Below are 11,597 nucleotides of genomic sequence, written 5' to 3' on the forward strand. Positions count from 1 at the left end.
CAAATGCATATTTGAACTTTTCCTCCAATTTTCTTCTCCTCAAATCTTAACATAATTACCAAACAAACTCATAAACATGAAACTATGATGACATCTTACCTCAAAATTCAAGAACACTTCAATTCCATGGTTTCTCCACCTTAAAAATACTCACCTAAACATCTTCAAGAAGAGGAGACAAGTGTAGACCTCACTTGGAAACCCTTAATCACTTTAATCTTCACTTTGATCCTTGGTTTAGGCTTGGAAATATGTTGGAATATGTTTGGAGAAGTTTCTAGGACTTCCTAGGACTTGGGGCTATGCTAAAAATGAAATAAAAATGACCAAAATTGTCATATATACTTGTAGGAATATATGTGCATGTTGTAGAAGTTGGAAGAATGTTCTAGAGGATTTGAGATATGTTTAGAGAGGTTTGGATATTGGATGAATGTTGTGGGAAATTCTAGAGAGGTGTGGAGGTGAGAGATGGTGAAAAATTGATGAAAAATGATGAGTTAAAGGGGTATTTATAGGTGTGTGGGTCGTTTTATGCTCCATTGGGCCGAATTAGTGGGCCTTAAGTGAGTTTCTAGAGAATTCGCGTAGATTCACAAGCTTCTGGCAGTCCGTCTTAAAACGCCCATAACTCCCTACTCCGATGTCTTATTGACGAACTAATTGTTGCATTGGAAACTACATTCGACGAACTTCATTTTAGGCTTTTGAATCACCTCAAAACTCCTGATATCCCAAGAGATATACCTCTCTGAAGTTGACCTAAATTTCTACCAAATTTTTCCCAAATTTTTGCTTATTTTCTTCGATTTGCTCGATTCCAGAACCTTTAGACACTTGCTTAACACTTGTTAAGAGTACTCCTTAACCTTATAAGGGTTCCATAACCTCTCCGAGCTTACGTTATTTTACAAACGACGTGAAATATTTTGGGGTGTAACATAACACCAAAACAGTTTCCAAGAACCGCTGTGATGAAATTCTAAGGCTAGGGCTAAAGTATTCTTGAAAGGTAAGTCTCAACCCCTTGACTTGCTTATTCCATTATTAGTTAAAGGTCTTTTAATAGTGAATAAAATGGCAAAACCCTAGAACTTAAGAAACTCTTGATTAATGAATGGTTTTGTTGAATTTATCGCTATTTAATCATCTAGGAGTATAGATTACCACTTCTTAGGATGAGAACTGGTCTATTAATGATGGAACTTGTTGAATGAGACCTAGGGTTTCATAAAGATGATAACTTTGGCATAAAAACTGCTTGTAAAAGGGTTGGGATGATTAGAAAACCCATGAATAGATAGAATATGATTATTGGGGTTGATATTATGCTGAATTCACGCTTAGTGATAATTCACCAATTTGAAAAGGACAGAAGTAATTGGGTTCTTTTCCCTAAAGTGTTGTATTATTTGAGTAGATGATTTGAATACTTATATAGCTCTATATTTCTAGACTTTGAATGTTCGGAAGCTTTGCAAAAGGCGAAAGCTATCGCAGAGTGATTACATTGTTCCAGTTCTGCTTTGAAGTAGGTTACGGTCTACTTAAGTTAGACTTTTATTAGTTGATTGTATGTGTTACGAAATTGATAGGAGAAGCATGATTAGGGCTTCAGACATAAAGTGTGGTTGGTAATTCCTACAGTTTGATATTGATTGTTTAATTATGTGATGAACTAATATGAAATGATAAAGAAGGAGTTCATAAATACTCTTCTTGTTGACTTGGAGAATTCCCTTATTCATGTTGTTAATTGTTGAGTCTTGATATGACTTGTGACATGGTGACTCGTGTTCTCTGATATTGATTGTTCCCATTCCTTGTTGTTTGTGGAACGGAAATACATTGTGATGAGAAAGATATTATAAATATGAACTGGTTCATTTGACAGGGGGCGAGGATGTGGCCTAGTTATGGGCTCGTGATCCGAGGTCAGTTTCGGAGCGAGTGGTACATGGACACCATGGGTCCCCTGCAGGTCATGGCTAATGGGTCAAACACTACCATTTAGCACGTGTGTATGGATATGTGACAGAGTTTATTTATGGCATGACTATACTTTTGGAGATTTTATTATCTCTTATATCCTTGAATGCTTTAAAATTGGCTAAGTAATGTGGTAATCGTTTAGATGGTTAGTTAAGTAGATTGTTCGCCCATTAGGTAATTTATGTGGGTGTCACTCACGACTGTTTGGGTCGTGACAAAGTTGGTATCAGAGCTCTAGGTTTGTCGATCTCATTGTACAAGGACATGTCTAGTAGAGTCTTGCGGATCGGTACGAAGACGTCTGTACTTATCTTCGAAAGGCAATGGGACACTAGGAAAATTCAATTTTTTTCTTTATTTTGTCCTCCTTGATTCCAATTGCTATATGGATGATTCAAATTGGTATCTGAATTTTTTTTCTCTCATCGATGGTGAGGACTCGTGCGGCAGCAGCAGTTAATGAGGTACCCGTGTCAGCCACTGGGGTCGCAGCTCGCGGTGAAGGACAGACCGTTGGGGCCGCAGTTCATGTAAGAGGCAAGGCAAGAGGTCGTGGTCGTGGTAGAGGCAGGGGAGAAGCACCACCAGCCAGGGGCGGGGCTCCTGCGGCTGGTCAACAACGCGCTAAGTCCCATGAGCCTCAGGTAGTTCCAGATGAGGTGGCAGAGTTTGTAGCAGCACCAACACAGCCAGATATTATAGCTCTTCCAGTGTTGTCAGATATGATGGTCCGAGTGTTGAACCTGCTAAATGGTTTGACAGAGGCAGATGTGTTACCAGCTGTTCCAGGTACATAAGGTGCCAAAGTGAGAGATCCAACTCCAAGCGGAGTTCGTGCTCTGGGGTTACAGCATGCTGCAGCTGTGGCTCCCCGTCTAGATGAGGCTCCAAGATTGGAGGTGTTTCCTAGGCCAGTGGAAAGTCCGGTGTTAACCGGGGATGAACATGGTTTGTCTTAGAGGTTCACTAAGATAAAGCCTCCAGAGTTCTTCGGTACTGAGGTTGAGGATGCGTACGAGTTCATTATGGACGGTCATGAGATGCTTCATAAGATGGGGACAGTGGAGAAAAATGATGTTGAGTTCGTGACCTTCCAGCTCTTGGGTGATGCCAAGTTATTGTGAAGCGCTTTTGTAGAGTGCAAGCCAGCGGGATCACCTTTGTTGACTTGGACTCAGTTCTATTATGTGTTTCTAGACAAGTATGTTTCTCGTACTTTGAGGGACTGCAGGAATGATGAGTTCAACAGTAAGGTAATTTGTTTATGGCTGCCTATGAGGCTCGTTTCCATTCGTTGTCTCACTATGCCCTCCAGCTTGTACCTACTTAGGAGGAGAGGGTTAGGATATTTGTGAAGGGGTCAAACACTACCCTTTAGTTGTCCGCTCTTCAGATCGTAACAACAGGTGCTTCCTTTCAGGAAGTGGTGGATCATGTTCGGACTGTCGAAGGAGTTCGACAGGAGGGTTACCATAAGCATGTAGATAAAAAGGTTCGAAAGGGTGGTGGTTACAGTGGCTCTTTCGATATGGACCAGAGTTCCCAGTTTTATTCGGGACGCCCTATTCAGTCAGCCATGCAGGTTTTGGCTAGAGGCCCATCAAGGGCCGGTCAGTACTATTCTGATCAGCTAGGGGGTTGCAGGTCAGAGCTCTAGATCATGGTGGTTATTCGGCTTTGTTCATTTTGTTCAGCGTCCGACGCTAGACCGCGGATGCTTTGAGTGTGGTGATACGGGGTATTTCAAGAGAAATTATCCCAGACTTAGGCAAGGTGGATAGGGTACTCAAAATGAGGCTTCTAGAGCCCCAGCATTAGGTAGAGGCGGAGGATCTTATGGTGGAAACCGTGCTCAGTTTGGGTGTGGTGGTCACACAGCTAGTAGAGGTGATTATCAGCTCGGCAAGGGCGGAGCTCAGACAGGGCAGGTTGATCGCAATGGTTCGCCGGCTACTGGTGGACGGGTTCATTGTTATGCCTTTCCTAGCAGGACAGAGGCTGAGGGCTCAGATGCCGTTATTGCAGGTAACATCTCAGTTTGTCACCGGATGACTTCTGTATTGTTTTACCCGGGTTCTGCATTTTTTTAGTGTCTACATATTTCTCTATGAGTCTTGATATGGTCTGTGATTTACTTTATTCCCTTATACATGTATCTACTCCAGTTGGAGATTCTGTAGTTGTAGATAGAGTTTTTCAATCTTGTATTGTCACACTTATGGGGTATGGCACCTAGGTTGACTTCGTAATCTTTGACATGGTAGATTTTGATGTCATATTGGGTATGAGTTGGTTAGATCCTTATCATGCAATTCTGGACTGCCATGCCAAGACAACCACTTTAGCTATGACCGGGGTGCCTAGACTTAAGTGGAAGGGTAACCTTAGTCCCTCCCCAAAGAAAATAATTTTCTTTATTCGTGTAAAGAAGCTAGTGGACAAGGGGTGTTTGTCTTATTTGGCACATATTCATGACACCAGTGTTAATGGTCCATCTCTTGAGTCAGTTCCTGTGGTAAGTGATTTTGCGGAGGTGTTTCCCGCGGACATTCTAGGCATGCCACTGGACCGTGACATTGATTTTTGCATTGACTTAGAGCCAGGAACCCACCATATTTCTATTCCGCCATATCGGATGACACCAGTAGAGTTGAGGGGATTAAAAGATAAACTTCAGGATCTTCTTAGTAAGGGTTTCATTCGTCCGAGTGTCTCCCTGTGGAGCACTTTTGTTCTATTTGTGAAAAAAAAAGATGGGACTATGCGGATGTGCATTGTTTACCGCTAGTTAAATAAAGTCACCATCCGAAATAAATATCCCGTCCCCCGTATTGATGACTTGTTTGATCAGCTTCAGGGGGCTTCCGTGTTTTTAAAAATTGATTTGAGATCGGGCTATCATTAGTTAAAAGGTCGGGCAGAAGATATTTCTAAGACTACTTTACGGACCAGGTATGGGCATTATGGGTTTCTGGTTATGTCTTTCGGGCTTACTAACCCCCCAACTGCTTTTATGGATTTGATGAATGACATCTTTATGCCATACTTGGAATTTTTTGTGATAGTGTTCATTGATGACATTCTGGTTTATTCAAAGAGTAGGGAAGATCATGAAAAACATCTAAGGATTGTTCTGGGGTTGCTAAGAGACAGAGAGTTGTATGCCAAGTTCTCTAAGTGTGACTTTTGGCTTATGTCTATGTCCTTCTTGGGACATGTGGTTTCGAAGGAAGGTATTATGGTGGATCCGAAGAAAATTAAGGCAGTGAGGGATTAGGTCAGGCCCACGACCATGACGGAGATCCGCAGTTTCGTGGGGTTAGCTAGTTACTACCTTCGGTTCGTGAAGGGGATTGCCTCTATTGCTTTGCATTTGACTCGTTTGACTCAGAAAGAGGTACCTTTTCAGTGGTCCGACGAGTGTGAGGAGAGATTCCAAAAGCTCAAGACATTGTTGACTACAACTCATGTTCTATCTTTGCCCATGGAGGGAAAGGACTTTGTGGTTTATTGTGACGCTTCTCATTCTGGTTTGGGTGCTATTTTGATGTAGGAAAAGAAAGTGACTGCCTATGCTTCCAGGCAGCTGAAGGTTCATGAGAAGAACTATCCTGCTCATGATTTGGAGTTGGCAGCTGTGGTGTTTGCGCTCAAGATTTGGAGGCACTACCTCTATGGTTCCCGTTGTGAGGTATTTACTGATCATCGCAATTTTCAACATGTGTTTATTCAGAGGGATCTTAATTCTAGGCAGCGAAGATAGATGGAGTTGCTTAAGGGTTAAAATATTACTACCTTGTATCATCCTGGCAAGGCAAATGTGGTGGCAAATGCCTTGAGCAGGAAATCAGCTAGTATGGGGACTTTGGCGCGTTTAATTGCGTTAGAGAGTCAATTGTCCAGTGAGGTCCAGACTCTGGCTAACAGTTTCACGAGGCTTGATGTGTCTGGTTCGGGTAAAGTGTTGGCTTGTATTGAGGCGAGATCATCGTTTCTGGAGCATATTAAGGCCAGACAGTTCGAGGATGTGAGTTTGAGTAAGATTTGCGATAAATTTTTACATGGTGTGGCCAAGGAGGTCGTGATTGATGATGAAGGTGTTTTGAGAATCAAGGGGCGTGTTTGTGTTCCTCGTGTTGATAATTTAATTAAGACCATTTTAGCAAAGGCTCACAGTTCTAGGTATTCCATTAATCCTGGTGTTACCAAGATGTACCGTGACTTGAGGCAGCACTACTGGTGGGCTAGGATAAAGCATGGTATTGCTGAGTTCGTTGCATAGTGTTTAAATTCCAACAGGTGAAGTACGAGCACATAGACCGGGGATACACTTTAGAGGATGCCCATTCCAGTGTGGAAGTGGGAAAGGATAGCGATGGAATTTGTGGTTGGTCTTCCGAAGACCTTGGGTAAGTTTGATTCAATTTGGGTCATTGTTGATAGACTGACCAAGTTTTCCCAATTCATATCGGTTCAGATTACCCATACCACTCAAAATTTGGCCCAAATTTATATCCGGGAGATTTTTAGCTTGCATGGGATTCCTATTTCCATCACATCCAATAGAGTGATGACGTCTACATCTCGTTTTTTGAAGAATTTGTATTTGGAATTAGGTACTAGATTGGACCTTAGTACTTCAACCCTCAGACAGATGGTCAGTCTGAGCGGACTATTCAGGTCCTAGAAGATATGCTCCAAGCTTGTGTGATTGACTTTGGTGTCCATTGGGATCAGTTCTTACCATTGGCTGAGTTTACTTATAACAATAGTTATCACTCGAGCATTGATATGGCCCCCCTTGAGGCTCTTTATGGGAGGAGATGCAGGTCTCCTATTGGATGGTTTGATGCTTTTGAGGTAAGGCCATGGGGTACAGATCTTTTGAGGGAGTCACTAGATAAAGTCAAGGTGATTCAGAAAAAGCTGTTGGTAGCTCATAGTAGGCAGAAGGAGTACGCAGATTGAAGGGTCCGAGATCTTGAGTTCATGGTTGGAGAACAGGTCTTATTGAAGGTCTCACCCATGAAGGGTGTGATGAGATTTGGGAAGAAGGGTAAGCTTAGTACCAGATTCATTGGTCCGTTTGAGATTTTCTATCGTGTGGGGGACATAGCCTATGAGTTGGTTTTGCCCCAGGTTTGTCAAGCGTCCATCCAGTGTTCCACATCTCTATGTTGAAGAGATATCATGGTGATGGTTCGTTTATCATTCGTTGGGATTCCGTCTTGTTGGATGAGAATTTGTCCTACGAGGAAGAGCCTATTGCTATACTAGATAAAGAGGTTCGCAATTTGAGGTAGAAGGAAATAGCATCAGTGAAGGTTCAGTGGAAGAACCATACCGTTGAGGAAGCTAGTTGGGAGATAGAATTCGATATGCAAAAGAATTATCTCCAGCTTTTCACTGAGTCAGGTACCTTCCCTTTGTTCCTTTTTTTTGTCCGTTCAGGACGGACGGTTGTTTAATTGGTATCTGATGTAACAACCCGCTAGGTCTTATGAGGGATGACTTAGAAAACTGGACCTCCATTGGGAATTCTGAGGCCGCGGGTGAGTCCGTAGCGCGTTTTTATGTGTTTGTGCATGTTTTGTTTGTGTCTACAAGGCCTTGGACTGGTGTTGGGATTTTTAGGTGGAAGGTGCAAAAACCCGAGCTACTGGTCAAAATGGACCGCTGCAATGGGTGATGGACTGCTATAGCCGGTCCGTTGTAGCGAGTAGAGTGTTGCTGCCACGGGGAGGCAGGACTTTAATAAGGTCCGCCATAGCGGGAGTCTTTCCGATATAACGAGACCGTTGCAGCGAGGCTTTGACTACTGCAGCGATTGATGGGAAGCAGAATCCATGTCTTATATTCTTTATTTCGAGCTCATTCCCCACGTAACACCAAATAGTTTTCACGAACTGCTGTGACGAATAAGGTTAGGGCTAAAGTACTCTTGAAAGGTAAGTATCAACCCCTTGACTTGCTCATTCTATCATCATGTTAGATTCCATGATTAGTTAAAGGTCCTTTAATGGTGAATGAAAGGGCAAAAACCCTAGAACTTAATAAACCCTTGATTAATGAATAGGTTGTTGAATTTATCGTTGTTTAATCATCTAGGAGTATAGATTACCACTTCCTAGGATGAGAACTTGTCTATTAATGATGGAACTTGTTGAATAAGACCTAGGGTTTCATAAGGATGATAACTTTGACATAAAAACTGCTTGTAAAAGGGTTGGGATGTTAGAAAACCCATGAACGGATAGAATATGATTATTGGGGTTGATATTATGCTGAATTCACGCTTAGTGATAATTCACCAATTTGAAAAGGGCAGAAATAGTTGGGTTCTTTTCCCCAAAGTGTTATATTATTTGAGTAGATGATTTGAATATTCATATATGTTTATATTTCTAGAATTTGAACGTTCGGAAGCTTTGCGAAAGGGGAAAGCTATCGCGGAGTGATTATATTGTTCCAGTTCTGCTTTGAGGTAGGTTACGGTCTACTTGAGTTTGACTTTGATTAGTTGATTGTATATGTTACGAAATTGATAGGAGAAGCATGATTAGGGCTTCAAACATAAAGTGTGGTTGGTAATTCCTACAGTTTGATATTGATTGATTAATTATGTGATGAACTGATATGAAATGATAAAAAAGGAGTTCATAAATACTCTTCTTGTTGACTTGGTGAATTCCCTTATTCACGTTATTGATTGTTGAGTCTTGATATGACTTGTGACATGTTGACTTGTGTTCCCTTATATTGATTGTTCCCATTCCTTGTTGTTTGTGGAACGGAAATACATTGTGATGAGAAATATATTATAAATATGAAAAGACACATTTGACAGGGGGTAAGGATGTGACCTAGTTATGGGGGGTAAGGATGTGGCCTAGTTATGGGCTCGTAATCCGAGGTCAGTTCTGGTATGAGTGGTACATGGACACTATAGGTCCCTTGCAGGTCATGGCTAATGGGTCAAACACTACCATTTAGGACGTGTGTACAGATATGTGACAGAGTTGGGATAATTTGTGATTTACGATTGTATTTGGTGATTACATGGGTTGAGTTATTGTTATTGATTTCTACTTGTGTGGATTTACATTATCCCTGATATTTCGGTGTTGGATAATTTCTGTTGATAGTTCTTGAGATTATGTGTTGTTGTGTCTCTCTGTCTATTTTATTGATTTTGTGATTGTATGCATGATACTAATCTTAGTCGGTCTATGATTTCTACCTGTACGTAGTGTTTATACTGATAATGCCTTGCTGTATTCTTTTGAGTGCAGATTGTGATCCAGAGACATCTACGAAACCTCATATTTAGGGTGAGGCCATTTCCTGCCAGATTCGAGGGTGAGCTCTTATTCATGCCAGGCCGCCTGAAGATCTTCCTTATTTTAGTTGTCTATTTCATTTAAGACATTTATGTTTATTTTAGACAGTTATTCATTCTTTAGACAATTATGTTTTGGAGCCCTTGTATGATGACTTTCAAATTTTGGGGTTGTAATAGTTAGACTTCTGCAGATTTCATTTATTTGTGGCATGACTGGACTTTTGGATATTTTATTATCAGTTATATCCTTGAATGCTTTAAAATTGGCTAAGTAATGTGGTAATCGTTTGGATGGTTGGTTAAGTAGATGGTTTGCCCACTAGGGGATTTATGTGGGTGCCACTCACAACTGTTTGGGTCGTGACATTGTCCTACACGACTTATTGTATATTCCTTTGTCCCAATTTTTGTGATACATTTTCCTTTTTAGTCTATTCCAAAAAGAATGATACATTTTTATATTTAGAAATAAATTAACTTAAAACCTTTTCTTTTACCCTTAATGAAATAATTTACAGTCGCACAAATATCTATGGCTTGTTTTAAAGCACAAGTTATAAAAGTCTTTATTTCTTTCTTAAACTCCGTGCCTAGTCAAACTATATCACGTAAAATGGGATTGAAGGATTATCCAAGATGGACCCTCTGAAATACATCTTTCAAAGACAAATGTCATCTGGACAACTCGCACAAAGGCAAATCTTGCTCACAGATTTTGACATTGTCTATGTCACCATACTGCGACTAAAGCACAAGCTTTGGGAGGAGGCCCAGTCGATGAAGAGTATGAACCGTTGAGTACGTACTTCCTAAACTAAGAAGTCAATTCATTCGAAAAAAGTGGATCCGGATGATAGCGATGCTTGAAAATTGTACTTTTATGGAGCAATCAACATAAAAGACATAAGGATAGGGGTAATTCTCATATCACCCACCGGGCAGTATTACCCTACAACAACACAACTTCATTTCTTCTATACAAAAAATATAGGAGAGTATGATGCTTGCATCATAGGTCTGAACATGGCAATAAACTTGGATGTGCATGAACTAAAATTGATGGGAGATTCTAACTTGCTTATTCGGCAACAGCAGGGCCAATGGGGAACCCAAGACATCAAGATCATTCCGTAAAAACAGTTTGTGAAGGACCTCAATAAAAAATTCAAGTCCATCGAGTTCAGATGCATTCCCAGGTTTCATAATAAGTTGTCTGACGCCATAACTACTTTGGCCTTAATGCTTCTATATCAAGGTAACACTCGCATCGACCTTTTGGAAATTCAAGTTAGCCACCAACATAGTTATTACAACACAGTCGATTTGAACTGGATTGTAAGCCATGGTATGAAGACATCAAGCAATTTCTACAAACATGTGAATATCCGAAACGCGCCAGTGGAAGTCAGAAGACATCTATCAGGTGACTGGCCGGTGGTTTCTTTTTGAGTGGGGAAATTCTATACAAAAAGTCCCCAGACTTGAACTTGCTAAAATGCGTGGATGCTAAAGAAGCCGTCAAGATTATGAATGAGGTGCATGCCAGAGTATGTGGGCCACACGTGAGTGGATACGTCCTCGCAAGGAAGATACTTTGAGCAAGATATTACTAGCTCACCATGTAACGAGATTGCTTCCGCTTCGTGAAAAAATAACACCAGTGCCAAATTCATCGTGACTTGATTTATCCCCCCCCACCCCCCCCCCCCCCCCCCCCCCCCCCTTAATAGCTACACCCTATGGTTGCTCTTTGGCATTTCATTGCTTAGGGAATGGATGCCATTGGGAAAATTGAGCTGAAACTTTGAACGAACATCGGTTCATCTTTATCGTGATTGATTTCTTCACTAAATGGGTGGAGGCAGTCACTAAGAAAGTAGTGGTAAATTTTGTTCATTCTAACATCATCTGCTGCATTGGTCTCCCACAACCATATCACAGACAATGTAAACAGTCATTTGATGAAGGAGGTATGTGAGTAATTCAAAATTGTGCATTACAATTCTACCCATTACAGGCCAAAAGCCAATGGAGTCGTTGAAGTTACAAATAAGAATATCAAAAAGATTCTAAGGAAAGATGGTTGTCACGACCCAATTTTGCGAGTCATGATGGCACCCACGCTATCTCCCCTGGTGGGCGAATCATCCTTTAATCACAATCATATAAAAGAAAGACAAGCAGAAGTAAGGCAAAAATTATACTAAAAGTCACAACAAATATACAGCTACAACCCCAAAACCTTGTCTGAACTCGTACAAGA

This window comes from Lycium barbarum, chromosome 11 (genome assembly GCF_019175385.1).
Source record: "Lycium barbarum isolate Lr01 chromosome 11, ASM1917538v2, whole genome shotgun sequence".
Classification (NCBI taxonomy): domain Eukaryota; kingdom Viridiplantae; phylum Streptophyta; class Magnoliopsida; order Solanales; family Solanaceae; genus Lycium; species Lycium barbarum.